Raw genomic sequence first — 27567 nt, 5'->3', positions numbered from 1 at the left:
TATTTTAGAGTTACCCGTTACCATTTATATAAATAAGGAACAGGAGTGGCCGCAACACTTATCCCTGGGGCACCCCCCCCCCCCCCCCCCCCCCACTTGACAGTACCCCACTCAGATCCCGCATCACAGCCGTTTTCATCATTGTCAACAATGACCTTTTGCTGCCTGTTGCTAAAGTAAGAGGTGAACCAGTTGTGAGCTACTCCCCTTATTCCGTAATGGTCCAACTTCTGGAGCAACATTTTGTGATCAACACAATCAAATACCTTAGTTAAATCAAAAAATACGGCAAGCGTTCGAAACCTTCTGTCTAGCCCATCCAGTACCTCACAGAGAAGAGAGAATATAGCATTTTCAGTTGTTAAACGACTTCTAAATCCGAACTGTACATTTGATAGCAAGTCGAATGATATAAAATGATCAATTATCCTTACATACACAGCCTTTTCAATAACTTTTGCAAACAGTGATGGCATAGAAATAGGTCTAAAATTATCTACATTATCCCTTTCTCCCTTTTTATAAAGCGCCTTTACTACTGAGCACTCTAATCGCTCAGAAAACTGATCATTCCTAAAGGAAAATTTACGAATATGGCTAAATACTGGGCTAACATGTGCAGCACAGTACTTTAGTATTCTGCTAGACACTCCATCATAACCATGGGAGTCCTTAGTCTTCAGTAATTTAATTATTGACTCAATCTCCCACTTGTCTGTATCACAGAGGAGTATTTCAGACATCAATCTCGGAAAGGCATTTGCTAAGAAAGTTATATGATTTCCTGTAGAAACTAAATTTTTATTTAATTCACCAGCAGTGATCAGAAAAGATTGTTGAATTCTGTACATATATCTGATTTATCAATAACAAATATTTTTACTGCGAACTGACTTTACATCGTCGACCTTATGCTGCTGAACAGACACTTCCTTCACAACTTACCATATGGTTTTAATTTTATTCTGTGAATTAGCAATTCTATTTGCATACCACGTGCTCTTTGCCTTCCTAATAACATTTTTAAGCACCTTACAATACTGTTTGTAATGGGCTACTGTAGCTTGATTGTGACTACTTCTAACATTTTGGTATAGTTCCCGCTTTGTTCTACATGATATCCTTATCCCACTAGTCAGCCACCCGTGCTGCCCATTACTGCTAGTACCCCGTTTAGAATGTTCTAATGGAAAGCAACTCTCAAAGAGCATGATAAATGTGTTAAGGAAAGCATTGTATTTATCATCTATGTTATCGGCACTATAAATATCCTGCCACTCTTGTTGCTTGACAAGTTTTAAAAAACTCTCTATTGCCGTTGGATTAACTTTCCTATATAGTTTGTAATTAAGTAAGACATTGGTTTGAGTACAAAAGCCTTTTTTTAGTGTTAAAATTTGTGCATCATGGTCTGAAAGGCCATTCACGCTTTTACTAACAGAATGCCCATCTAGTAATGAAGAATGAATAAAAATATTGTCTGGACTGTGACACTGTTCCCCCGCACCCTAGTTGAAAAAGACAGTTTGCATCAGATCATATGAATTTAGGAGATCTACCAACATCCTTTTTTTGCACCATCATGTACAATATTAATATTGAAGTCACCACATATAACTAATTTCTGGTACTTCCTACAAAGTGAATCAAGAACCCTCTCTAGCTTGAGCAGAAATGCTCTGAAGCCGGTGTTAGGGGACCTATAAACAACAACAATTAGAAGTCTGCCAGATGATGATACTATACAATTAGTTGGTCAACAATACAGATTTCAGCAGTTTTATAGTGGTTATTTCACTTTCAAAAAGCTGCGGAGCATAACTTATGGACCGTTTTATGAAACTGAGAAAAAGTTTATCCATCGAAATTGATTTTCAAATGTAACTTCTCTCATCAACATTGCTACGTCCCCTGTAATTCGCTTTAGTATAGTTGTAAGCATTCCGTAACACATAAAGAGTCAATCTTTCTCTGCTTAACACAAGTCAACCAGATATTTATATATTGTGCCATTTCAGTCACATGTCGCTGCGCAAGGTTACCTGTTTATTTGCTCATTTTTGATTATGTCTGAGGAAACCACAAGGCTGGCTGGCTATGGAGGAAGCTTTCAGATCGCCTTCGTGAAAAGTGAACCGGCTGAGTGGTCGCATAGCGGTTCCGGCGTGAACACGTGACGTCTGTCGGAAAGGGTCTGTTGGAAGGAGGCCAGATTCGTGCGTGCTGCTTTCCGCAGAAGCGTCTGTAGAAGACCCCTGGCCGCCAGAGAATTGCCATGTGTGAGGACTTCACCTTCCGGTACGCAGAATGCAAAAGAGAAAGGTATGGCGCCCGTAGCCTACCATGGGAAAACTCCCTGCCTTCCCTCCAAAATCTGGTTATCCAATCACCTGAATCTTGTGAGACACCTTGCTTTGGCGCGAAGAACTCGATCAATGAGTGAAACCTGGCTAGGAATCAATACCAACGTTCTGCGTACTAAATGCACTCACTTAGCCAAGAATGGTTAGTTTGTACAGGGCCCCTTGTATTCTGGAAAAGAAAACGAGATTCTCACTGGCCGCTGTGACAATGCCTGGAGATCCTCCCCTCCAGGCTGAACTATTTGAGAGGGAGAGACTTAGCAGGAGACGTTGATTCCGTTTCGGGATCTGCCGTGGAGAGGTCGTCTCGACCTAGTCCTGACATCGATTGCAATTATTTTCCGCTGTCATCTCAGCCGTTTTACAAGGGGCGTTCAAAAAGTTTTGCACAGTCGTTTCTAAAAACAAAAAATGGCTCTGAGCACTATGGAACTTAGCATCTGAGATCATCAGTCCCCCAGACCTTAGAGCTACTTAAACCTAACTAAGGACATCACAGACATACATGCCCGAGGCAGGATTCGAACCTGTGACCGTAGCGGTCGCGTGGTTCCTGACTGTAGCGCCTAGAACCGTTCGGCCACTCCGGCCGGCGTCGTTTCTAATTTTTTATATTTTTGCAGGAGGAGAATGACATTTTTTGTGAACATACTGGGAACATTTAGCTACAAGTTGTCATATAACATTATTTTCCTTTATTTTCAGGTGAGCTATAATGAACCGTGAAGTAGATGTCAGGTTGCGACAACGGTCGGTGATGGGGTTACTATTCAAGACCGGCGATGACTCTGCAATATCGATTCACAGGAAGTTGCTCCCTGCTCATGGGGAGGACACCGTGGATCGCAGCAACATTCTCCAGCGGTTGTTGCAGAGATTTTAAGAAGGTGATTTCTCTCCGCTGTTCAGTCTACGATGCCATAGACCATCGACGGCGGTGAGTGATGTGAATAAGGAGACCATTGATCAAATCACCCAAAATGACAGGAGTGTGTGACGAAACGACAGCTTGCTGAAATGACTCGTTTGTCATTGGGTAGTGTGGTATCACTGGTACAGTCACAAGGGTACAGAAAAATCTGTGCCCGTTGGGTCCCTAGATTATTGACAAGAGAAATGAAAACGATGAGGAAGAATGCGTCGAGGGTCTTATGAAGACCTTTACTGAAGAGTGGAAACAGTGTTTTGACGGCGTCATTACCCAGGATGAAACATGTTTGTTTTTGTCCGAATCTGAGAGCAAAACCCGATCCATGGAGTGGCGTCATACGAGTTCCCCTCGGAAGAAGAAACCTAGAATTTCACGAACAGCAGGCCGAAAGGTGACGGCCTCCTTCTCCTGGGATCGGTGTGGTGTCATTTTCATTGTCTTTTTAGATCCTGGCTTCACAATTAACCGGGACCGTTACTGTTTGTCATTGAAAACTGCGACGTGCCATCAAGGCCCACAGACCCCAGCTTGAGGGTCAGTTCAATGCCAAACCCCATACACCAAGAGAAAATCGGAAATATTAGTCGGAAAATTGTTTCTCATCCTTCCTACAGTCTGGACTTGGCTCCGTCTGATTTTTACCTCTTTGGTCGTCTGAAGACCCACTTGCGCGATAAAACATTTCATAGTGAGAAAGACTTTATTTCCTGTGTCAAGTGATGGTGAAAAGCCAATTCCCAGAATTTTACCAAAGTGCATTTACATCATGGAAAGAACGTTGGGCCAGATGCGTCACAGCTGATGGAAGCTACAATGAGTAGGCTCAATGTATAGCTAAACGTTCCAAATATGCTCACAAAAAATTTCATTCTCCTCCTGCAAAAAATAAAAATTAGAGACTGTCCAAATCTTTTTGAACGCCCTTTGCACATTCTGTTCTACCTTGTGCTCTGGGGCGCATGTTCGCTGAGTTCTAAGTAAGTTATACATTTCGCAATTAGCGCTGTCCGTTATCTGAGCAGCTCACAATTTGCGTTATTTGTAGTGCAACTATGATTGCTTGATAACTTGTCTTATTTCATTAGTCTTGCACTTTATTACTTTGCATTTGCGAGCTGTGCAGATTATAAAAGTTTGATGGCTTTCCAAGCAGTCTTCCAGTTAGATCTGACGCATCCTCCAATGTTTCACGTGCACGTTAAGATACAAGTAAACTTTTAGAGAGCCACGGTTTGCTTTAATGTTCATAGAACTGATTATTCTCGTTATAGTAACTTTGTTCGCAATAAATCCATGCTGTTCAGTGCATTCTTGCTTTGCAATTATAAACCCACCTTGTCCTACAACTAATTATAACTGTTGTTTGTTGTTGTGGTCTTCAGTCCTGAGACTGGTTTCATGCAGCTCTCCATGCTACTCTATCCCGTGCAAGCTGCTTCATCTCCCAGTACATACTGCAACCTACGTCCTTCTGAATCTGCTTAATGTATTCATCTCTTGGTCTCCTCTACGATTTTTACCCTCCACACTGCCCTCCAATACCAAACTGGTGATCCCTCGATTCCTCAGAACATGTCCTACCAACCGATCCCTTCTTCTAGTCAAGTTGTGCCACAAACTTCCCTTCTCCCCAATCCTATTCAATACTTCCTCATTAGATATGTGATCTACCCATCTAATCTTCAGCATTCTTCTGTAGCACCACATTTCGAAAGCTTCTATTCTCTTCTTGTCCAAACTATTTATCGTCCATGTTTCACTTCCATACATGGCTACACTCCATACAAATACTTTCAGAAACGACTTCCTGACACTTAAATCTATACTCGATGTTAACAAATTCCTCTTCTTCAGAAACACTTCCCTTGCCGTTGCTAGTCTACATTATATATCTTCTCTACTTCGACCATCATCAGTTATTTTGCTCCCCAAATAGCAAAACTCCTTTACTATTTTAAGTGTCTCATTTCCTAATCTAATTCCCTCAGCATCACCCGATTTAATTCGACTACATTCCATTATCCTTGTTTTGCTTTTGTTGATGTTCATCTTATATCCTCCTTTCAAGACACTATCCATTCCGTTCAACTGCTCTTCCAAGTCCTTTGCTGTCTCTGACAGAATTACAATGTCATCGGCGAACCTCAAAGTTTTTATTACTTCTCCATGGCTTTTAATACCTACTCCAAATTTTTCTTTTGTTTTCTTCACTGCTTGCTCAATATAGAGATTGAATAACATCGGGGAGAGGCTACAACCTGTCTCACTCCCTTCCCAACCACCGCTTCCCTTTCGTGTCCCTCGACTCTTATAACTGCCATCTGGTTTCTGTACAAATTGTAAATAGCTTTTCGCTCCCTGTATTTTACCCCTGCCACCTTCATAATTTGAAAGAGAGTATTCCAGTCAACATTGTCAAAAGCTTTCTCTAAGTCTACAAATGCTAGGAATGTAGGTTTGCCTTTCCTTAATCTAGCTTCTAAGATAAGTCGTAGGGTCAGTATTCCCTCACGTGTTCCGATATTTCTACGGAATCCAAACTGATCCTCCCAGAGATCGGCTTCTACTAGTTTTTCCATTCGTCTGTATAGAATTCGTGTTAGTATTTTGCAGCCGTGACTTATTAAACTGATAGTTCGGTAATTTTCACATCTGTCAACACCTGCTTTCTTTGGGATTGGAATTATTATATTCTTCTTGAAGTCTGAGGGTATTTCGCCTGTCTCATACATCTTGCTCACCAGATGGTAGAGTTTTGTCAGGACTGGCTCTCCCAAGGCTGTCAGTAGTTCTAATGGAATGTTGTCTACTCCCGGAGCTTTGTTGCGACTCAGGTCTTCAGTGCTCTGTCAAACTCTTCACGCAGTATCATATCTTCCATGTCATATTCATCTACATCCTCTTCCATTTCCATAATATTGTCCTCAAGTACATCGCCGTTGTATGGACCCTCCTTCCACCTTTCTGCTTTCCATTCTTTGCTTAGAACTGGGTTTCCATCTGAGCTCTTGATGTTCATACAAGTGGTTCTCTTATCTCCAAAGGTCTCTTTAATTTTCCTGTAGGCAGTATCTATCTTACCCCTAGTGAGATAAGCCTCTACATCTTTACATTTGTCCTCTAGCCATCCCTGCTTAGCCATTTTGCACTTCCTGTCGATCTCATTTTTGAGACGTTTGTATTCCCTTTTACCTGCTTCATTTACTGCATTTTTATATTTTCTCCTTTCATCAATTAAATTCAATATCTCTTCTGTTACCCAAGGATTTCTACTAGCCCTCGTCTTTTTACCCGCTTGATCCTCTGCTGCCTTCACCACTTCATCTCTCAAAGCTACCCATTCTTCTTCTACTGTATTTCTTTCCCCCATTCTTGCCAGACTAGGCGATCCATAAATAATAAATATGGTTAGTTACTTGCATATCTAATTTGTCTCACAGTACGGTATTTCCGTTGCAATACAGGTGCCCACGTTCCAGAGATTTTGATTAATTTGTTTAAATTAATGTATAACGGGCACTACATGCGCTCGTTAGATTTTGAAGTTGTTAGTAAGGTAGATAGACAGCACCCACAACTGTCGAGTACCAGCACGATTTCGACATAGCGTCTCATTGGGACGTTAACAGTATGATATCGTACAAGTTGTGACATTATTGCCTTACCAATAAAAGAACAATAATTGTAAATCTGTGACGTCATCTTCCTCGCAGAACTGTCAAACAACGACTAGTTCATCAGCCAAGGCGCTACTGATTATGTCAGTACTGACTGAGTACTACTTCGTTAACTGATCAGCAGTTTGAGGTTTGCGAGGACCATGAGGTGACCTGGCAACAGATTTCTTATTACAGAAAACTTTAGTAGGTTTTGATGAAAAAAGGTGCAGGCGTTGGATGTCTTTTGTTGCATAAAACTCGGTTTTTGACAGCATAAACTGTGTTGTATTCCTAAATAAAGTAGAACATTATGGGAAAATATTTAATCGGTTACAGTTCTCTTTAAAAGGCAAAAACAGTGGCATGTGTGAGGCTGTATTGGACTGAAATGCTGCAACATAGATGCCCCTCAGGTTTACACACAGTGCTACATCTCTTACTATGGCGAAATTTAGTGTCTCAGGGTAGTAGGCCGCTGTAGCACTCGGGGTAACAAACTCGCGAACAGACTAGCAAAGGAAGCGATCATTAAAGACCACCACGAGTATGACAAGATCCTGAACTTTGAATTTGTTGCAACTTTGAAGGAAACACTAAGAAATTACTGGCACAATCCATGGAAAATTACTAGCGCCCCTGGAGATCGGTACAGTAGTTAAATATATCCCTGCATCTCGTCCACACTGATGTATATCAGATAACCATCCCACGTAGATTACACGTGATGGTGAAACATCTGAAATTAAACCAAGACACTGCAAATAACATCTGCACCGTCTCGGCAGAACAGATTATCCTCATCTGCGGATATAAAGAGGAAGAAGATCTTAACTATGTGATAACTGGTTGTCAACGAGGTAAACAAGTAACGAACGCCCTACACCTGTAGTTGAGAAACTTGGGACATTGCGGAGCATTTAGCGTAACAACGCTTCTGGCAACTGCGGATATCAAAATTTTCTGTTGTAGAATTTCCTTGCGGCGGCAGAAGCGAAACTGCAGCAATGTCTAGCGCTTCCACAACAAAGAGACAAGATCTTGAAGAAAATTTAATAAGTTGTAAAGAAACGATCTTATGGAACTACTGGCCGGAAGACCCCCCTGTGGGATAGTTCGACCGCTTATTAGAAGGCGTTTCATTTGTAGCCAGTTCGGTGGCTTGCGTGTCGACGTTGCTGCAATAATGATGAGGACAACACAACATCCTGTCCTCAGGCGGTGGAAATCTCAGACATGGTCGGAAATCGAATCTGGGACTCCAGGATATAGAAGCAGTAACACCAACAACTAGACTGCGAGCAGCTTTATTGTTTATACTCTTGATATTGTGGTCAGAGAAAACTCGGCATGTGAATTTGTGAATGAAACAGTGAGTGTAATTTGAATATTTTAATGTATGAGCAAATTAGAGTATTTTTATATGCTGGACGTGGCTGTATGATTGTAAAAATCAAAGCTTATAATTTGAAATGAAGACTGTTCCTTCTAATATACATTTTTGCTTTACCTTTAACAGTGTAAGGCGTCCGGATTTTACGGACCTTACATGAGCTTTATCCATAACGACAGGACGATACAGTATGAGATCCTCAGAAAATAATAATAATAATAATAATATATCAACAAAAGTTAATTGCAGTTAATCTCATGTACCGAAAACTAACAATACAATCTCTACCAATCTGGACAATGGCATGGAACGAACAAGTTAAAGTGAAACGCATTTTGGAGACGAACCGAGCAGGTGGTCAATAATATCGTAAAACTCCCATTCAGCAAGTGAACGGCGAGCTTCAGCACAGAAAGAGATTAGGCCAGAACAGTATATCATTCCTTTTAACGTAAATAAGGCTGGGACCGAGGGTAAGTGGCTGCACGTCATTAACAGGGCTAGGCTGCAAACCCGCAAGAAAGATATGCTCATTCACCTCTAGCGAGACGATGATTGGCTGAAGCCATACTTGGCGATGCAGACGCAACACCGTGGGGAGATCCCCATTATATAAAAGCATTTTGAGACCTAAAATTTCTATCTCTCTCTCTCGTCTCGCGGCGGATCGCACAAGTGTGTGGAAATAAGCGAGGGCGCTGAGAGTTTTGCTTTCTGCAAAGTGAGGACGATACGTTTCATTTATTGTGGCAAGAGATAGCAAAGTGGTAGTTAATTATTCCTGCAGAATTTTTGTGGGAAAAGAAATTGTGCACGTCGCTCCAACCCATACCGAGTGTGGGAAAGATTAAAGTTTTACGGAAAGCAGGAAAGTTGCGACTGAGTGAATTCAGTCAGGCCAGAGAAGGAAATTAGCGTTTCAGATCCAGCACAGAGAAAACGCTGTTGCAGATGCCGCTTGGTAAAGTACCATCACGCATTAGGCCACAGTAAATGTTGGGTCTAGATTTTGCTCACTCCAACTTGTGTACGCTTCGACCATTGAATATCAAAAGCTAGGAAACTAACCTACCCTCCCATTGAGTACATGAGAGTTTTTTCATTGGTGAAAAGGTAAATTTATTCTCCACCAACTCAGTGCATTGACCACCTGCAACGTAGATTTAAATGAGCTGATGAGGATGTTTAATAATCATTCTTTCCTGTGAAAAAAACATTTTCATGTGTAGAGATAACGATTTTAATAATAGTCATTTCAGTACATCCAAGAATTAAATATTTTGTTATTGAGTGTCAAAAGTAATTGAACATGATTGTTGTCTATCACTTGACCTCTGAAAGCAACGGTTGATAAATTATATGTAGAATAAAAAATAGCAATTAAGATGCATGCTGCCAAATTTGTCATCGTTAGTATCGATCAACATACGAGTATTCCCGAAATTCTCGGTGAACTGAAATGAGAAACCCTGGAGAGAAAACGACATTCTTTTCACGAAATATTGTGAGAAAGTTTAGGAAGTTGAGATTTGCGACAGAATGATTTACAGTCACGATCATACATTCCACAAAAGATCATGAACATAAAATAAATCATAGCTTGTTCAAAAGCACAAAGTCGTTTTCCCCACGTTCCATTTGTGAGTGGGGTGGGAAAGGCTTAGCACTGGGACAAGGTACCCCTCACTACATGTCGTATGATGGCTTATGGAGTATGTACTGTATCCACGCTAGAGGTGTAACAAATACTTGTAATGAAAGAAGTCGACATTTCGTGTTGTCAGGAAAATATACAATCGACATAGACGCTCTCCAAGATGTGTTTCTCTGTGTATCTCCCAATATGACGTTGCTTACGGGATAAGGATTTGAGATAGGGGGCATAAAACCTGACGTGCATATGAGCATGTGGCAAGAAGTGAAGAAGTGGAGTGCCATTTCAATATCTGTCGAGCTACAAACGTCGCCCACGTTGAACTGTACCAACATGCATAAAAATGCTTGACCTCCTGCGTGCAATGTCGGACAAATAAAGCTATAAACCTTAATAGGTACTGAAATATAAAAAAAAAGTTTTTGTATGTCTCTAGCCTGGACACCTTGTAGGTAGACGCGATTTGAAGTGAGACGAAAACATAAAATAAGTAGTAGTGAAGGCGAATGGAGGATGGGGGGATTCTGAGAAAGTGCGACGGATCTGTATAGAAAATCCAAATTAATTGCCATTGACATCAGTTCAAGAGAGCACATCCACTGGTTTGGTGTCGCTATCTAGTAGGCACGATAGCATTTATCAGTTTAATGATTGGTCACTAGGGTTATAAGAGTCAGTACACCCATATAAATTTTTAACAGAGGAAGAGAAACGTCCACAGTCCTGAGAACCTGTTAGCTGATACACAGCTATGTAGAGAAAGGAACTTGTAGTGTCACTGAAAACAACGCACCTAAGTACACTGACTGGAGCAATTTAGGAAAACGATTATGTCAGTTCTCTAAATACTGTGAGAAAAGTGGAACCCTAGGTACAGAAACGAAATAGTACGATCAGTCAACCACGGCAAGAAAACGTCAGAAATTACGTCGTTCACGTTGCCAATGCGAACACACGAGTAAAATGGGAAAAAGGGTTGTGAAACTACCCATGGAAAGCTTGGAAAAACTGAATATTGGGGGGACTAGCTGGAAATAATAAATCTCAGTAGTGGTACTTCATCTCAACTACTTTCTGTCTACACATTCAAACGCGGTTTCTAGTTTTAACCACTGCCTGCAGTAAGATACGGTCTCATCATATGATTTCTGTCCAAACTGCCTGCAAGTATGCCGAATGCAACAGAGAAATGATGTAGATCGCTTTGTCAGATGGTAATGTCAATAGGGAGTGCAACTTGACTTGTCAATTTTGTGTCGAAATCAGCAACTTTTTGCCGTAATAAGAGGACCTTGTGTACGAATCAAATCTTACAAAATAATCTTTCAGGAGTCTGATACAGCTTTATAATGTAGCATATTCTAGATAAGTCTTTTCATCTGAACACACTGCTGTCCCCTACATCAATGGCACGCTGTTAATGTAGTGGGTAATAAGAGTGCCGTGACTATACCTATTGGACTGTCATTTCAGGGAACTACGTAGGTTGTCTCAAACCTTTTAGGTCAAATTGAGACAAGTGACAACGTGTCCACAACCGATTATATTCAGATTGGGTACCAACTGTCGTAAATGCGTATTTATTGTGTTGTGGACATACACAGAGTACACTGCATAACAACAACGTAGCCCATAGTAACTGATCAGAGCGATGGCCGACATCGGTAGCGACAAGCAACGATTTTCTGTCAATGTATGAACGGTTGTTATCCAAGATCACGTAATAGGACCTTATTTGCTGCCTCATTTGAATGATCCACGTTACCCGGTGTTCCTGTGGGACGTGCTGTCGCAGCTCTTGGAGACTGTACCCCTTGGTATCTGCAAAACAATGTGGTTTCAACACGACGGTGCAGCAGCCCACTTCGTTGTTAATGTCCGCGAGCACCTGCTCAATATGTATCCTCATCGATAGATTGGAAGAGGAGGTCCTGTCCTATGGCTATGGATCTCCCACCTGTGGACTTTTTCTTCTGGTGTTAAGTCAAGGTGTTGTTGTGTGAAACCCCCTAGTAACGATGAAGATCTGCTTGCTAGGGTTCAAGCTACCTGTCTCCGGGTACGACAGATAATAGCGATCTTCGAGAGAGTGCGACAGAACTTCACGCGCCGTTGCCACGCATGCACTGAGACTGGCGCTCGTCACTTTTGAACAGTTACAGTGAGCTATGTTGTTGCTATGCGGTGTGCGCTGTGTATGTCCATAACAGAATAAATGTTTGCTTCCGACCATTAATTCCTAGCAATATAATCGGTTGTGGAGCCACTATCACCTGTATCAATTTGACCCAAAAGATTTGAGACACTCTGTTCACACCTCAGATGAATGTAGCAGGATTTGGGCCTTGTAGCACAGACAGCTATCGTGCTCGAAGAAACCAAGCTTGAGGTGATGTGAACATCAAAATGGAAGAAAGACACAGCCAAAATATTTTATAAACGGAAGTAAAATTTTTTATTTACGAATATTTTCAATCTGGTATAACAATGGCTACCATGCAATGTAAGCTTCCGTCGTGGCTGTTAGAAGCAACTAGTGAGCAGCACATTCCCCAATCACTGAAATTGAATTTTGGAATCAGAGAAGTACAGGTACTATCTGTGTACACAGTCATCCCTCTAGGCTAAGCAGAGCACTTTGTCATAATACTACATCGTGGCAATACTGAGGATCGTAGTAGGGTCGTCTGTGAGGTATGGACAACTTGGATCAGATTTTTCCTGACGGAAAGAAAGGCAGAGAATTTGTCATTAAAAAAATCCACTTTTTGCTGTTGATAGACATCTTGGTTTAACAAAAGTGACTTGCGTCCTCTCAGTCACCTCTGCATCGACAAAAGAGGGTCCGGCGCCTGGTATGGTGTCGGTAGCCATAAACGTCGCCACCTGACCCGGGTAATGGGCAGCTCGCGGCCCGCAGTAAAAGTCTCCAGTTTATACGCGGGGCTGTGATAAGCGTGTCCAATCTGGGCACCACGCCGCGACCGCCCGCGCTCACCTGACGGGAACCGCTTAAGGCGGCTGATATTTTACGGCGCGCTGTAAATGCCACGGACCTCGTAACCTGTCAGAACCCATATCGCGCGAACTGTCAGTTGCGGCCAGCCTTTCGCTGCAGGCTAATATGTATTTACAGAGAACTCAGCAAGGGGATTCAGTTCACAAACTTACATTCACTTTGTTGTCCCCCCCCCCCCCCCCCCCCGCCTCCTCAACCATTCTGTCACCTTTTATAATTCGATTTTGCAACCTGCATCCATACCGCGGTTGTAATTGAAGAATATGACGGAGCTGAAAATATATTTGAGGTTGACTTAACGAGGGCTATGTTTCACATGTCGCGACGTCAATTTTCTACACTGAAGAACCAAAGAAACTGGTACACCTGCTTGGTATCGTGTAGGGCCCCCACGAGGATACAAAGGTGCCGCAACACGACATGACATGGACTCAAATGGTTCAAATGGCTCTGAGCACTATGGATCTTAACTTCTGAGGTCATCAGTCCCCTAGAACTTAGAACTACTTAAACCTAACTAACCTAAGGACATCAAATACATCCATGCCCGAGGCAGGATTCGAACCTGCGTCCGTAGCGGTCTTGCGGTTCCAGACTGCAGCGCCTAGAACCGCTCGGTCACTCCGGCCGGCTGACATGGACTCGACTAATGCCTGAAGCAGTGCTCGAGGGAATTGACATCATGAATCCTGCAGGGCAGTCCATAAATCCGTGAGAGTACGAGGGGGTGGAGATCTATGAACAGTACGTCAGTACGTTGAAAGGCATCCCAGATATGTTCAATAATGTTCATGTCTAGAGAAGATGGTGGCCAGCGGACGTGTTTAAACTCAGAAGAGTGTTCCTGGAGCCACTATGCAGCAATTTCGGACGTATGGCGAGTCGCATTGTCCTGATGGAAATGCCCACCTCTGTCGGAATGCACAATGGACATGAATGGATGCAGATGATCTCACAGGATGCTTGCGTACGTGTCACCTGTCAGAGTCGTATCCACATGTATCAGATGTCCCGTATCACTCCAACTGCACACGCCCCCCACCAGCTTGAATAGTCCCCTGCTGACATGCAGGGATCATGGATTCATGAGGTTGTCTCCACACCCGTAGACGTCCATCCGCTTGATACAATTTGAAACGAGGCTCGTCCGACCAGGCAACATATTTCCAGTGATCAACAGTCCAACGTCGGTTCTGTCGGGCCCATACGTGGCGTAAAGTTTTGTGTAGTGCAGTCATCAAGGGTGCACGAGTGGGCCTTCGGCTCCTAAAGCCCATATCGATGATGTTTTGTTGCATGGTTCCCACGCTGACACTTGCTGATAGCCCACCACTGAAATCTGCAGCAATTTTCAGAAGGGTTGCACTTCTGTCACATTGAACGATTCTCTTTAGTCGTCTTGGTCCTGTTCTTTCAGGACCTTTTTCCGGCTGCAGCGATGTCGGAGATTTGTTGTTTTATCGGGCCGGCCGCTGTGGCGGAGCGGTTCTAGGCGTTTCCGTCCGGAACTACGCGGCTGCTACCATCGCAGGTTCGAATCCTGCCCCGAGCATGGATGTGTGTGATGTCCTTAGGTTAGTTAGGTTTAAGTAGTTCTAAGTCTAGGGGAATGATGACCTCAGATGTTAAGTCCCATAGTGTTTAGAGCCATTTTAATCTTTTTTTGTTTTATTGGATATCTGATATTCACGGTTCACTCGTGAAATGGTCGTACGGAAAAATCTCCACTTCATCGCTACCTCGGAGATGCTGCGTCCCGTTGCTCGTACTGCGACTATAACTCCACGTTCAGACTCACTTAAACCTTGAGCACCTACCACTGTAGCAGTAATAACCGACCTAAAAACTGCGCCAGGCACTTTTTGTCTTACATAGACGTTGCCGACCGGAGCGCCGTATTCTGCCTGTTCAGATATCTCTGTGTTTGAATACACATGCTCATACCAGTTTCTTTGACGCTTCAGAGTAGAACATCTGTTGATGAAATAAGACAAGGTTTTGTTCTTAAGTTAAAAAAAATATTTCTTGTTAAATGCAGAAGACCTTTATTCCTATGGTTGACGACAATTATGACTGATCAGGAGAAGACTCTCAGGTCTTATGCTTTTCTTGTGTTCATAAACTTTTCCCGGCACCAAGTTTATGTTGTATAAGGATGAGGTACCTTCGTCAACATGGGAAGTTCAAAAAAATGGCTGAAATGGCTCTGAGCACTATGGGACTCAACATCTGTGGTCATAAGTCCCCTAGAACTTAGAACTACTTAAACCTAACTAACCTAAGGACATCACACACATCCATGCCCGAGGCAGGATTCGAACCTGCGACCGTAGCAGTCGCGCGGTTCCTGACTGAGCGCCTAGAACCGCTAGACCACCGCGGCCGGCCGGGAAGTTCAGAACCCTACTAACAAGCACATTCTTCGATACAAACACTTACGAGATGTATCCGTGACTTTTCAGTGCTGCTAATAGTCTTGACAGATTGGTTGGAAACTCAAAAGACGTACACAGGGTGAGTCAGCTACTCCTACCTAGGGGTTTCATACAATGCGCAACACCTTTGAAAACCAGAGGCGAGATTTTAGTAATCTCTCGCTCTCTGAGTGCAAACTATTAGTGCTACAGAAAAAATGAACAGGAGGTTTTTGTAGCAGATTTAATTTAGTTCTGTACTTGGATACTTTTTGCTGGAGGCCATCGCTTTCGAGTTATTCAAGGAAAACGCTTTTGAAGGTCACTTTTGTACGTTTTTCTTGAATAATTCGAAACGTACAGCACAATATCCTAATAAAAAATTTTACTACATGAAATTTCCTGCAGCAAGATTTCGTTCATTTTTTCAGTAAGGCTAATAGTTTGGGCGTAGCGAACGAGAGAATATAAACATCATGCGCGTGGTATTTTAAGGTACTGCGCGTTGCATATAACCCATAGGTAGCTGAATCACACTGTATTTACGAGAACCATGTTTCAAACAGTACAGAAGGGACCCATTCCTATTGTAACACTGCCCGTGGGCGTTGGAAAAACCAAAGCATAAATCACAATACCTGTCTTTTTTCGGCGAGAGAGTTCTCTTCAAATTGTATGACGTTAGAAGACGCTTTCAAGTTTGAAATACTAGCAGCACTGCTGAAGGAGCTGGTAAGAATGGTTAGGCAGCATTCTCAAGCACTCTTGAACTGAAAACCACCATAAAAGTTATGTAACATGCCATATTTTATACACTTTCTTTCAGATTAAGTTATCCTTCAATTAGGCTGTAATCTGCATAGGAGTAAAAATCTGTGATTTTCGCGCTACTGATGAAATTAACCAAAATGGCAGAAAATAATGACTAGAACAGTGACAGGGAGAGAGATACACATAACACGTGCTGCTCAACGTGTCACTTAGACTTGTTTCCACGGCAAAAGTAAATTTTACTTGTTACGTGATTATTCAAGATATCGAAATGTATTTTCAAATTTTCTAATTATGGTCGGAACAAATAATTTTGACACCAATTTTTGATTTAAAATCCTGAAACAGCAGAATATATTATTGTTTTCTTTTTGTCCCTATATTATTCATTTGTGAAGAGAAATGTGAATCAAGTTTTGACGTTTCTGTTTGTTTAATGAACACACTTAAAGAATGTATCACCATGGAAGATAGTTTGAAGTTATTTGTCCAGATAGGGGTGAACCAAAAAACATTACCATTTATTTTCTGTGTTGATAGTTGAATGAAAATTGTTGGAATTAATAATAAAAAATATTTCTGAAAAAAAAAGTTCCAATGTCTCTAACGCACATCTGTGCGTTGGCACTCGACACAGGTGTTGCCACTTCCAATCCTGTGTTTGAACTTTGCGCCAATATCTTATTTTAAATTCTAAACCACTCCCCTCTGTCCTGTGAAGTGAGGGCATGTGAAACTGCTGATGGAGATTCGTCCTTCGGATAGGGAAGTTAAGCTCGGCGGCCCCTGGGTGTATTCGAGAGGAATGTGCCGGTATCGGTATTTACCCTCCTTCTCTCATCGTCACGCAAAACCAACACCCAACAGACTCACGCAAGACAACTCTCGTAGTCCGATAACAAAGGTGTCATTGTGCCCGGAGGCAGAAAACTCTTTCCGATTATACGGTTGAACCTCCCCCTCGGGGTCTCTAAGCCAACGACGCCAATATTTTCCGTTTCAGGCACTAATCCTCTCTGAAATGTGGACATTACGAAAATTTATTACTTTGCCAAGTGTAAAATGTTAGAACACCTCTGGCCGCTGATAGCTCCTTATCACTTACAAAGAAACATCCACCAACATGACCTCACACTTAAAGAGAGACTAAAGGGACCATTGCAACGTATCAGCCGCAGCAACCGATCCTGTGAAAAATTTGTGCCGTAATTCTGATAGGACGCAGTTATGACTTACTGAATGTACAGATTTTAAAAATTCACAGGCACCGGTTGTTTATGACTCGATCCGGCCCACTGGAGCCGCCTAACTGCCTCAGGACTGAGTGCTGTAGTCGGGTAAGACGTTTTGACATTGGTTCCATGCTTTCTTCGTTATGTCAACAACTTGTAGCCGGTGGCAGAGATTTCTTTCCTTTTAACATTTTTATGTTGCGATTCACAAATGCAGTGTAACTGAATGAAACGGAAGTGTGTGCCATTAAAGAAGTAGCGTAGCTTAATTTAATTACTACATCACTATTCTCCGTTATTTTCTTTGGATTTTAAAGCTAACACTGTTAAAGCGACGTACATTTGCAGGGCATGCGCTATTCTTCAACGCGATTGACGTTTTATGATAATTCTTCGGTTGCTTAAGCCCATTTAGTTTTGATTTTGAGGCATATACACTATGTGATAAAAGTATCCGGACACCCCCAGAAACATACGATTTTCATATTAGGTGCATTGTGCTTCCACCTGCTGCCAGGTACTCCATATCAGCGACCGCAGTAGTCATTAGATATCGTGAGAGAGAAGAATGGGGCACTCCGCAGAACTCACGGACTTCGAACGTGGTCAGGTGATTGGGTATCACTTGTATCATTCGTCTGTACGCGAGATTTCCACACACCTATACAATCCTAGGCCTACTATTTCCGATATGATAGTGAAGTGGAAATGTGAAGGGACACGTACAGCACAAAACGGTACAGACCGACCTCTTCTGTCAACTAACAGAGACCGCCAACAGTTGAAGAGGGTCGGAATGTGTAATAGGCAGATATCTATCCAGACCAACACACAGGAATTCCAAACTGCATCAGGATCCACTCCTAGTACTATGACAGTTATGCGGGAGGTGAGGAAACTTGGATGTCATGGTCGACCCCTGCTCATAAGCTACACATCACGCCGTTAAATGCTAAACGACGAGTCGCTTGGTGTAAGGAGCGTAAATACTGGACAATTGAACAGTGATGAATTGCGGTACACAATGTGACGATCCGATGGCAGGATGTGGATATGGTGAATGCCCAGTGAACGTCATCTGCCAACGTGTTTAGTGCCAACAGTAAAATTCGGAGGCGGTGGTGTTATGGTGTGGTCGTGTTTATCATGGAGGGGGCTTGCACCCCCTGTTTTGCGTGGCACTATCACAGCACAGGCCTACATTGATGTTTTAAGCACCTCCTTGCTTCCCATTGGTTCAAATGGCCCTGAGCACTATGGGACTTAACTTCTGAGGTCATCAGTCCCCTAGAACTTAGAACTACTTAAACCTAACGAACCTAAGGACATCACACACACCCATGCCCGAGGCAGGATTCGAACCTGCGACCGTAGCGTTCGTGCGGTTCCAGACTATAGCACCTAGAACCGCTCGGCCACCCCGGCCGGCTGCTTCCGATTGTTGAAGAGCAATTCGGGGATGGCGATTGCATCTTTCAACACTATCGAGCACCTGTTCATAAAGAACGGCCTGTGGCGGAGTGGTCACAAGACAATAACATCCATGTAATGGACGGGCGTGCACAGAGTCCTGACCTGAATCCTATAGAACACCATTGGGATGGTTTGGAACGCCGACTTCGTGCCAGACCTCACCGACCGTCATCGACACCTCTCCTCAGTGCAGCACTTCCTGAAGATTGGGTGTCCGTCCATTCCCCAAGAAACCTTCCAGCACCTGATTGAAAGTTTGCCTGCGAGAGTGGAAGCTGTCATCAAGGCTAAGCGTGGGCCAACACCTTACTGAAATCCAGCATTTCCGATGGAGGGCGCCACGAACTTGTAAGTTATTTTCATCCAGGTGTCCGGATTCTTTTGATCACATGGTGTATATAGCTGCAGAATATCAATATAATGAACGTATATGTGCGTGAGATTGACGTATTATGTATGTACTCACATTACTTACTTTTTTCGCATAGTATAACGTATTCTCGAAGAAGATTTCAAAACACACTGGTTAGGCATCATCTCCTCTACCTTACTCTTTTGTCGCCTTTAACCTTCGCGACTAGGAGGGCTCTGGTTGTAACTCGGCTCTAGAGAATTTCGCGCTCGGGCAGTCTGCGACTGCATTGGAGTGGGGCGAATGACGAACAGCTGGTTCGCACGATGCTTAAAATCTGTACATTCAGATCATAACTACGTCCATTCCGAGTTATGGCCCAAACTTTCGCACGGGATCGATTTCCGGGGCAGATATTTTGCAAGTGTGTGTCTTTCTCTTTGAAATATGAACTGAGGTAGATAGTGTTTCCTTGTTAGACCTTCCATTATAGGGAAATGTAGCTGTGCAGAACAGATTTTGAGTCATATAACGAATTCACGCATGCTACAAGAGCATACTTAGCGGAGTATGGACATTGACCCAACTGCTGAACATACCTTCCGAGCCGCCTCTTCGAGTAACGATTTAAGACGATTGCCAATTATCACGAGGCCGGCGTTACTCTGCTTGAGAAAGTGTGTGTACTTGCATAGTTCATTGACAATAAACAACCAGTCTGTGATTGTTATTTCGATATATTTGTTTTCCTTTAACCTCCTCCAAAGTAGGGAGATTTCTATTCTTTGAGGTTTTCGAGTTACGATCATTTATACTGAGAGGGTAAATTGCAATCGACTGGTCGAAGCTGAAGGATGCTCCCTTCATTAAGCACCAGGATGAGACATTTTTCAAACCTATCCATCTTCTCTTCAGAGACGCATGAATCGATTTACACAAACTAGGTCATGAAATTGGCTCTCTACAATAACCTATAGTGGGATTTAAGATATATCATAAATGACACAGTTGCAGGCTTTCTTAAAACATCGAATGTGGTGAACGGAACTAAGTCTTTAGTGGGATGCTTGCGGTTAACGATTACAAATACAGATTTACGCAACCTCAGAATCAGAGTGATGTGCCCACCCGTCCATTTTCGCCGAACATATACCGATGAGCCAAAACATACCGATAAGACAGAACATTATCATCACCACCCATCGCGTGACTAAACGCGGCGTAGAGGCGCCGCGGGCGCGTGATACGGTAAGAAAATACTTAAGCTGAGCAAGGATGAAAGATTAGTTGGAAAAGAACAGATGGGACATTTGACAAGTCGGACGGGGAGACCGCGTGTTTTTTCATCAAACATCAGAGCAATCAGGGTCCTAGCCACATTGGCTCCTCTCCTGAAACATTTCCCTTTTCCAGCCATCTCCTTTCTTACCTACCTCTACAACCACTGTCATTTGTCATCCTATTTCTCTCGGCATGGAAAACAGTTTAAGTCACTCGTTTTCCCAAATCTGCTCCAACGAGTATAATCCAGTCTCCCTCCTTGATCTTGTAGGTCAAATTCCGAAGCACATTGTGCTGAAAATGCTCCAGAAATAGCTTGCTGATCACAACATTCTCCTTCCAGAACAGTTTATATCCCGCATCGAGCATTCCACAAACCACCTGTGCTTGGTTGACTATATCTGTACATCGAAGAATCAAAGAGACAGCACTGCAGGTGTTATACTAGATATAGAAAAGATTTTTGATGGCGTCTGGCATGATGGCGTGATATTTAAATTAGATTCCATCGACTGTCCACTGCACATGCTCGAGGTGAGCTGAGCCATTTCTCAGTGACGATTCCTCGAAAGAAACGGCGTTCATTGGAGCAGCATATGACCTGTTATGGCTGGTGTGCCGGAGAGCTCAATTCTGGGACCTTTGCTGTAGTCCCTCTACATGAACGACATACCCGAGCAGGTGGGAGGCGAAATCGTCTTGTACATCTATGACACTGTCATGTGAAAGTCTGCCGAAGCATGAACTTCCCTGTTAGGTCCGCCCTGAGTCATATGGACAAAATAACTCAATAGGGCTGTACCGAAAATGACAACAAGAAAAAGTGGTTCAAATGGCTCTGAGCACTATGGGACTTAACATTTGAGGTCATCAGTCCCCTAGAACTTAGAACTACTTAAACCTAACTAACCTAAGGACATCACACGCATCCATGCCCGAGGCAGGATTCGAACCTGCGACCGTAGCGTTCGCGCGGTTCCAGACTGTAGCGCCTAGAACTGCTAGGCCACTCTGGCCGGCGACAACAAGAGCTAAAAAATTCTTTTCACCACCAAGCTTAAGCGCCCCAAACACCAACTCACCACTGGTGGCACGTACGTGCCTTGGTGTGTTTAAGTCAAATACTTTGGAATTGCCAAAGACAAGAGCTTGCTGTGGAAGTCACAACGAATGCGCACAACAAGGCTTGTTGCTTGTTTCATCAACAGTACTCATTCTTTAAGAGTGAGAGTATTAGAAAACGAAAAACTATTTGGTGCACCATCGTACTTGCAGTATTTGCTGGTCGTTGGGACTGAATTTGAAGCGGGACTCATGACTGAGGACTACTCCAGTCAATGAGATTCCGGGCTGAAGACGTGTCTGGAGACGCCCTGGACAGCAGTGAGATACCAATCGAACTGTCGGTCTTCATACGGCCTGACGATTAGGATTGATGGTGTGAGTTGTCATTTCTTTTCATAGCAGGACCCCTTTGGTTGCCATACGCGCCACCCTTAAAGCACAGTGGGGTGTCGGCGATGTTCTGCATCCTGCTTCGTTGTCCTTCATGACTAGCCTTCCTGGACTTACATTTCAGCGAGATAATACCCGCTCACGCATAACGAGAATGTCTACTGCTTGTCTTCGTGCTTGACAAACCCGAATTTGGATAGCAAAGTCGCCGGATGTCTCCCCACTTGATAACGTTTGGAGCATTAGGGGCAGATCCCTCCAACCACCTCGGGGTTTTAACGATCTAACGCATCAGATGGACAGAATGTGGTACGATGTCCCTCAGGAGGACAACCAATAACTCTATCAATCAATGCGAAGCGGAATAGCTGCTTGCATTAGGACGAGAGGTGGACCAACGAGTTATTGACTTTTTCAATTTGTGAAGCTCCTTGTCTTGAAAATGTCATCCAATTTTTTCTGAAACTGTAATTATTTGTTCGTCTGTAGCGGTTTTCGTATCATTCGGATACTTCCTCCGTGGTGCGTCGTTTTTGCTGTGTTAGATTGTAGGAACATGTGTAACAATGACCACCCTAAGTTTTATCTTAGTAGATATGTTGAAGGAAGGCAAACAAACGTTTGTAGCACTTTTAGGTTTAGGAAAGCTTTGGACAATGGTGGCTGGGCTTTTTGAAATGTTGAAGGGAGCTGGGGAAAATACAGGGTTCGAATTATTTACAACTCGTACAAAAAACAGACGGCAGTTACTAGAGTCGAAAGGCATGAAAGGCAAACAGTGGTTGAGAAGAGAGTGGGACGGGGTAGTAACCTATCCCTCCCCGATGTTATCCAATCTGTATATCGAGCAAGCAGAGAAGGAAACAAAAGAACAATTTGGAGTAGGAATTAAAATCTCGTGAAAGAAATAAAAACCTTGAGGTTTGCCGGTGACATTGTAATTCTGTCAGATACAGCAAAGGACATGGGAGAGCAATTGAACGGAATGGACAGTGTCTTGGAGGAAGGATATAAGATGAACATCAAAACGAGGGTAATGGAATACAGTCGAATTAAATAGGCGATGCTGTGGAAATTAGATTAGGAAAAGAGACTCTAAAAGTAGTAGATGAGTTTTTGTATTTGGGACAAAATAGAGAGGGCGTAAAATCGAGACTGGCAATAGCAAGGAAAGCGTTTCTGACAAAGAGGAATTTGAGAATATGTAATATTGATTTAAGTGCTGGGAAGTCTTATCTGATGGTATTTGTGTGGACTGTAGTCTTGTACGGAATTGAAACGTAGACTATGAGAAGTTCAGACACTGTAGAGTGGGTACACTGTGCGCGGAGGATAAAAGCCCTATCCCATTAGGTACCTGAATCTATCCCTCGGGATGCCCCAGCCAACAATGCCTTAGGACTTTCTTTACTTTCCGAAGAGTACAAAAATGCATTAAAGTTGGCTGAGTGAAATTAAAATGCAGTGTAATCTAGTGAAAATTCTCGACCAGGAAAATAATGTTTTCGAAACCCGCTCGATATATCACACACATCGGTAAAATGTGCTCGAATTGTAGACTTTCTGCTGTGAGACTGATTTGGCGCTGCGAGAGGTCAGGTGCTGTCGACTGCGTCAGTACATAGCGACACTAAAAATACAAAAATGCTCCAATACAGTGAAACGTCTCTGCGGTTTCATATCAGTATTTTATTCATAATTTTTGTTGAAAGTGTATTATCTGCTGAAAAAGTGTAAGCAACGACAATTGGTTAGAAACACTCGTAGCAGGTCATCGTAGTTCATATGATGTGTTCTGCTACAGGATGTGTTACAGCCTGGAACTTCACATTTGGTACCTCCAGGTAGGTCATCTCAAATCTTCTTAGGCCTGCCCGTGATATTCCAGCCACTATGGTCCATTGGCCTTTAATCGCCAGCGGCTGGGCGCTGTCGCTCTAGGCTATAACCGTCTTTGGGCCAGACTTCCAGGCGGATGGCAGTCGAGAGAGTCGGGCAGCCCGCCGCCTCGTAAACGTTCTACTGGACTAGTAAGAGGTTCCTACACTACTGTGTAAGGTAGACACTCTTGTGGCTGCTGGCCGGTTTACACGCCAGATGTTCTACCCGAGTCCGACCTAGGTGATCGTTCATTCGTTCGTGCGCCATGTAGTATGGGTTTTACAGCTATAAAAGAAGAAGAAAAGCAGAACACCGAACGGTGACGTTTTCCGACTGCTGGCATAGTGCGCTTTCCATCTCACGAGGCAACAATTTCCCCTGTGTAACATACGACGCCCAGCACAATCATAAACAAGATGTACAACGGTCACGAAGGAATGATTCAGTTTTTATTGTAAACGGTGAACTAGGATTACTTCAGCCCAAAATTTTCTTTTTTCCTACATTCTTTTAAATATTAAGCAGAAATAGTAAGTTTTTACATCATATAACTTTGCCAAAGCTACAGAATTTTTGCAAGGAAACGATATTTATTACTCACTTATTTTTGACATATTAACTTCTTATGATATTAGTTTACTTTGAGGCCACACTTACAGTTGGGCGCCTTGAGCCGATCCTTTTTTTCCATTGGTTCCTATAACCATTTAGACAGTTTTGAACAATTAGGACTGAAATTTAGTATTAGAGGACTGTCTTAGAGTTACAAAATAATAAAAATACTAAGATAGTTTGCTTTAAAAATTTATTAGGCAGAATAAAATACAACAAGTGAATTACATATATGGGTGAGAAAAACCTAACTCAGTTTGCAGAATCCAGTATCCTGCTATTTCTAGGCTTTTTTGGTGCTCCACGCATTCGATTAGAGCACTTCCGTCTTCTGTTTGAAAAGACCAAATGGCTCTGAGCACTATGGGACGTAACATCTGAGGCCATTAGTCCCCTAGAACTTAGAACTACTTGAACCTAACTAACCTAAGGACATCACAAACATCCATTACTGGGGAAGGATTCGAACCTGCAACCGTAGCAGTCGCACGGTTCCGGACTGAAGCGACTACAAACGCTTGGCCACCGCGGCCGGCTGAAAAGACCATTCCCGACCAAATTTTGTCGTTGCGTTTTACACAAACAAAGTTGCCTACATCCATACTTGCTTTGTCTTGAACATCCTTTTTTCAGGCGAGGTTGCTTTTTTTTATGCAGGCAGTAAATACTCCTCGTTACAGATTTTTATCTTTAATGTGTTTTCAACGCGAAGCGACGGTTCTACAGAACTTAATGACATGTGGCCTATACAATCTTCATCGCTGCTGCATGGTATATCTTTAGCCGAGTGTAGGGTAATTGTGTCATACTTATCTGAACTAGTTTCATTCTACATTCTCCTTCATTTTCTCTTTCCATCTTTTTTTCGCTTCAGAAAGCTTAGTTTTCAGCTTCTTTTTAGATGTTGACGGTTTAGGCCCAGGGTAAAGGTCGTAAGAACCGTTGTATTGTCAGACTTTCAGATCGTACACGCAAGTAATATTTCCAGCAGGAACCCTTTAATAACCATGCCAAATCCGTTCATAGCCATGCCAACTCTGCGCCGATGGGGGTCGAATGCACAAGAAAAAGAAGAAAGGTTATGTGAAAAACATTGAGCTCAAGTGGTCCCCTTCATCAGGGTATAATGCCAAATTTTTAAATTAATTTCTTTACATGGATTGCTTTATAAAAATCTATAAACTCGATAAAGTAATGTATTAAATTTGAAAAAAAAAATCGCTTACCAACAATCTGTTTCCTTTGATGGTTTTTATATAGACGAAAGTTTTGGGAATAAAGAAAAAAATAATTTTTCACTGTAACAAAAGAGCAAGAACAGAGCCCCTTGTGTCCATATACGAAATAACAAAAATCTGTCTGCGCTAATGGCACTGCTGCTACCAAGTGGAAGATCATAGTACTGGCACTCTCGAAAGTAACTGTTGGCCTTGACAAAAGACCGAAACTTTTTCCTTTTTGTTCAAGGGCTTACGTAGGCTTAGTTTACAATACCAATACCTGAGCTGCTACCACGTCTTCTAATGAAGCAATTGTATAACGACTGATTTCACGATATCCAGTGATTTATGACGCTATACGACAAGTTTGTTTATTTGGATAGATGTGTATGGAGCCTGAAGACGGCATAATGAAATTCTGAAACGGGTAGCCTTCACAATAAAATAATATCTTAAAGTACAGGGATGTTGGTGAATTTTATTGACATTGACAATTATTTAACCAGCCGATGTTCCCTGGCCATGATGGACCAACAGAGAATTCGGAGAGAGGTTGCTGCGGTCGGAAATGGCTGTAGGGCAGGCTATTGCCCGTGCTATTCTCTTAAGTGATTGGTACGCGATTGGCGGACATTAGGAAATCGGCAGCTTGTACCCAGGGTAACATTTTCCTGTAGCGAGGGGTTAAAGCCACACGGCTATTCTCTCGAGTTCTCGGTTTATGCTGTTAACCTTTGTCAAGTGGTGGTACTGGCTGTCGAACACACACTCTCCGGAATGGAATCGCTGGCAGCCAGGCCGTAGGTAACTTTTAGCCATCCTCCCCGTTCGCCGGCTTTGTAGCCGTGCGGTTCTAGGCGCTTCAGTCTGGAACCGCGTGACCGCTACGGTCGCAGGTTCGAATCCTGCCTCGGGCATGGATGTGTGTGATGTCCTTACGTTAGTTAGGTTTAATTAGTTCTAAGTTCTAGGCGACTGATGACCTCAGAAGTCGCATAGTGCTCAGAGCCATTTGAACCATTTTTGAACCTCCCCGTTCACGCTGTTAGGGCGTTTGATTATTTCGACGACCTCTCTTATTTTACGTTGTGCATACACGGCTGCCAGCTATGCACGAGGGGTTCTCGAAAACTGAGAGAGTGGCCACATTCCTGGTGGTGTTCTGCCACAGCAGACTTCTTGTTCTGTTCCATTCGTACGTAACGTTCGTGCTCCGAAACGCGAGCGCTAATGGGTCTCCCGGTTTCACCAACATACACTTCGCCGCATTCACATCGAAGTTCGTAGACGGCAGCAGTGTGGAAAGCATCTACAGGATCCTTCGTGGGCCCCAAAGGATCTCTAATCTTGTAGCCGCTCTGCAATGTGTGTTTAATTCCTCCGCGACGCAGAACCTGCTTATACTGTCGCTGACGCCTCTCAAATAAGGTAAGCGAGTAACAGGAGTAGTTTCCTCCGCAGTTTTGTCTATTTTGCCTTCTCTGTAGCTCATAACTCGTATCTCTCTTTTGCTATATCCATTCGCGCTGATGCTCTACGTGGTTGGTGTCACTAATCTGGTGAGTTCGGGCTGTCACTGTACATGGCACAGTGTCCTTTCGTGCTGGATGGTGGTTGCGAATCCGCATGCAGGGAACTGTTGGCGTGCGATGGTTTCCTGTGGACTTAATGTCCTAGTTTGCCGCCAGATGTTCCACACATCTCCACAACCAGAAAAGGAATCGGTCCTATTTTCGTTTCTAGCGTGAAATGTATGTTCTTATGTAAGATGCTGAGGTGCTGATGGAATTTGTGTATTTCTGCTTCCCCATGCGGCCATATGACGAAAGTGTCGTCCACGTACCTCAGCAAGCAGTGTAG

The sequence above is a fragment of the Schistocerca serialis genome, chromosome 2 (genome assembly GCF_023864345.2).
Source record: "Schistocerca serialis cubense isolate TAMUIC-IGC-003099 chromosome 2, iqSchSeri2.2, whole genome shotgun sequence".
Classification (NCBI taxonomy): domain Eukaryota; kingdom Metazoa; phylum Arthropoda; class Insecta; order Orthoptera; family Acrididae; genus Schistocerca; species Schistocerca serialis.
Note: the sequence above shows the minus strand (reverse complement) of the source record.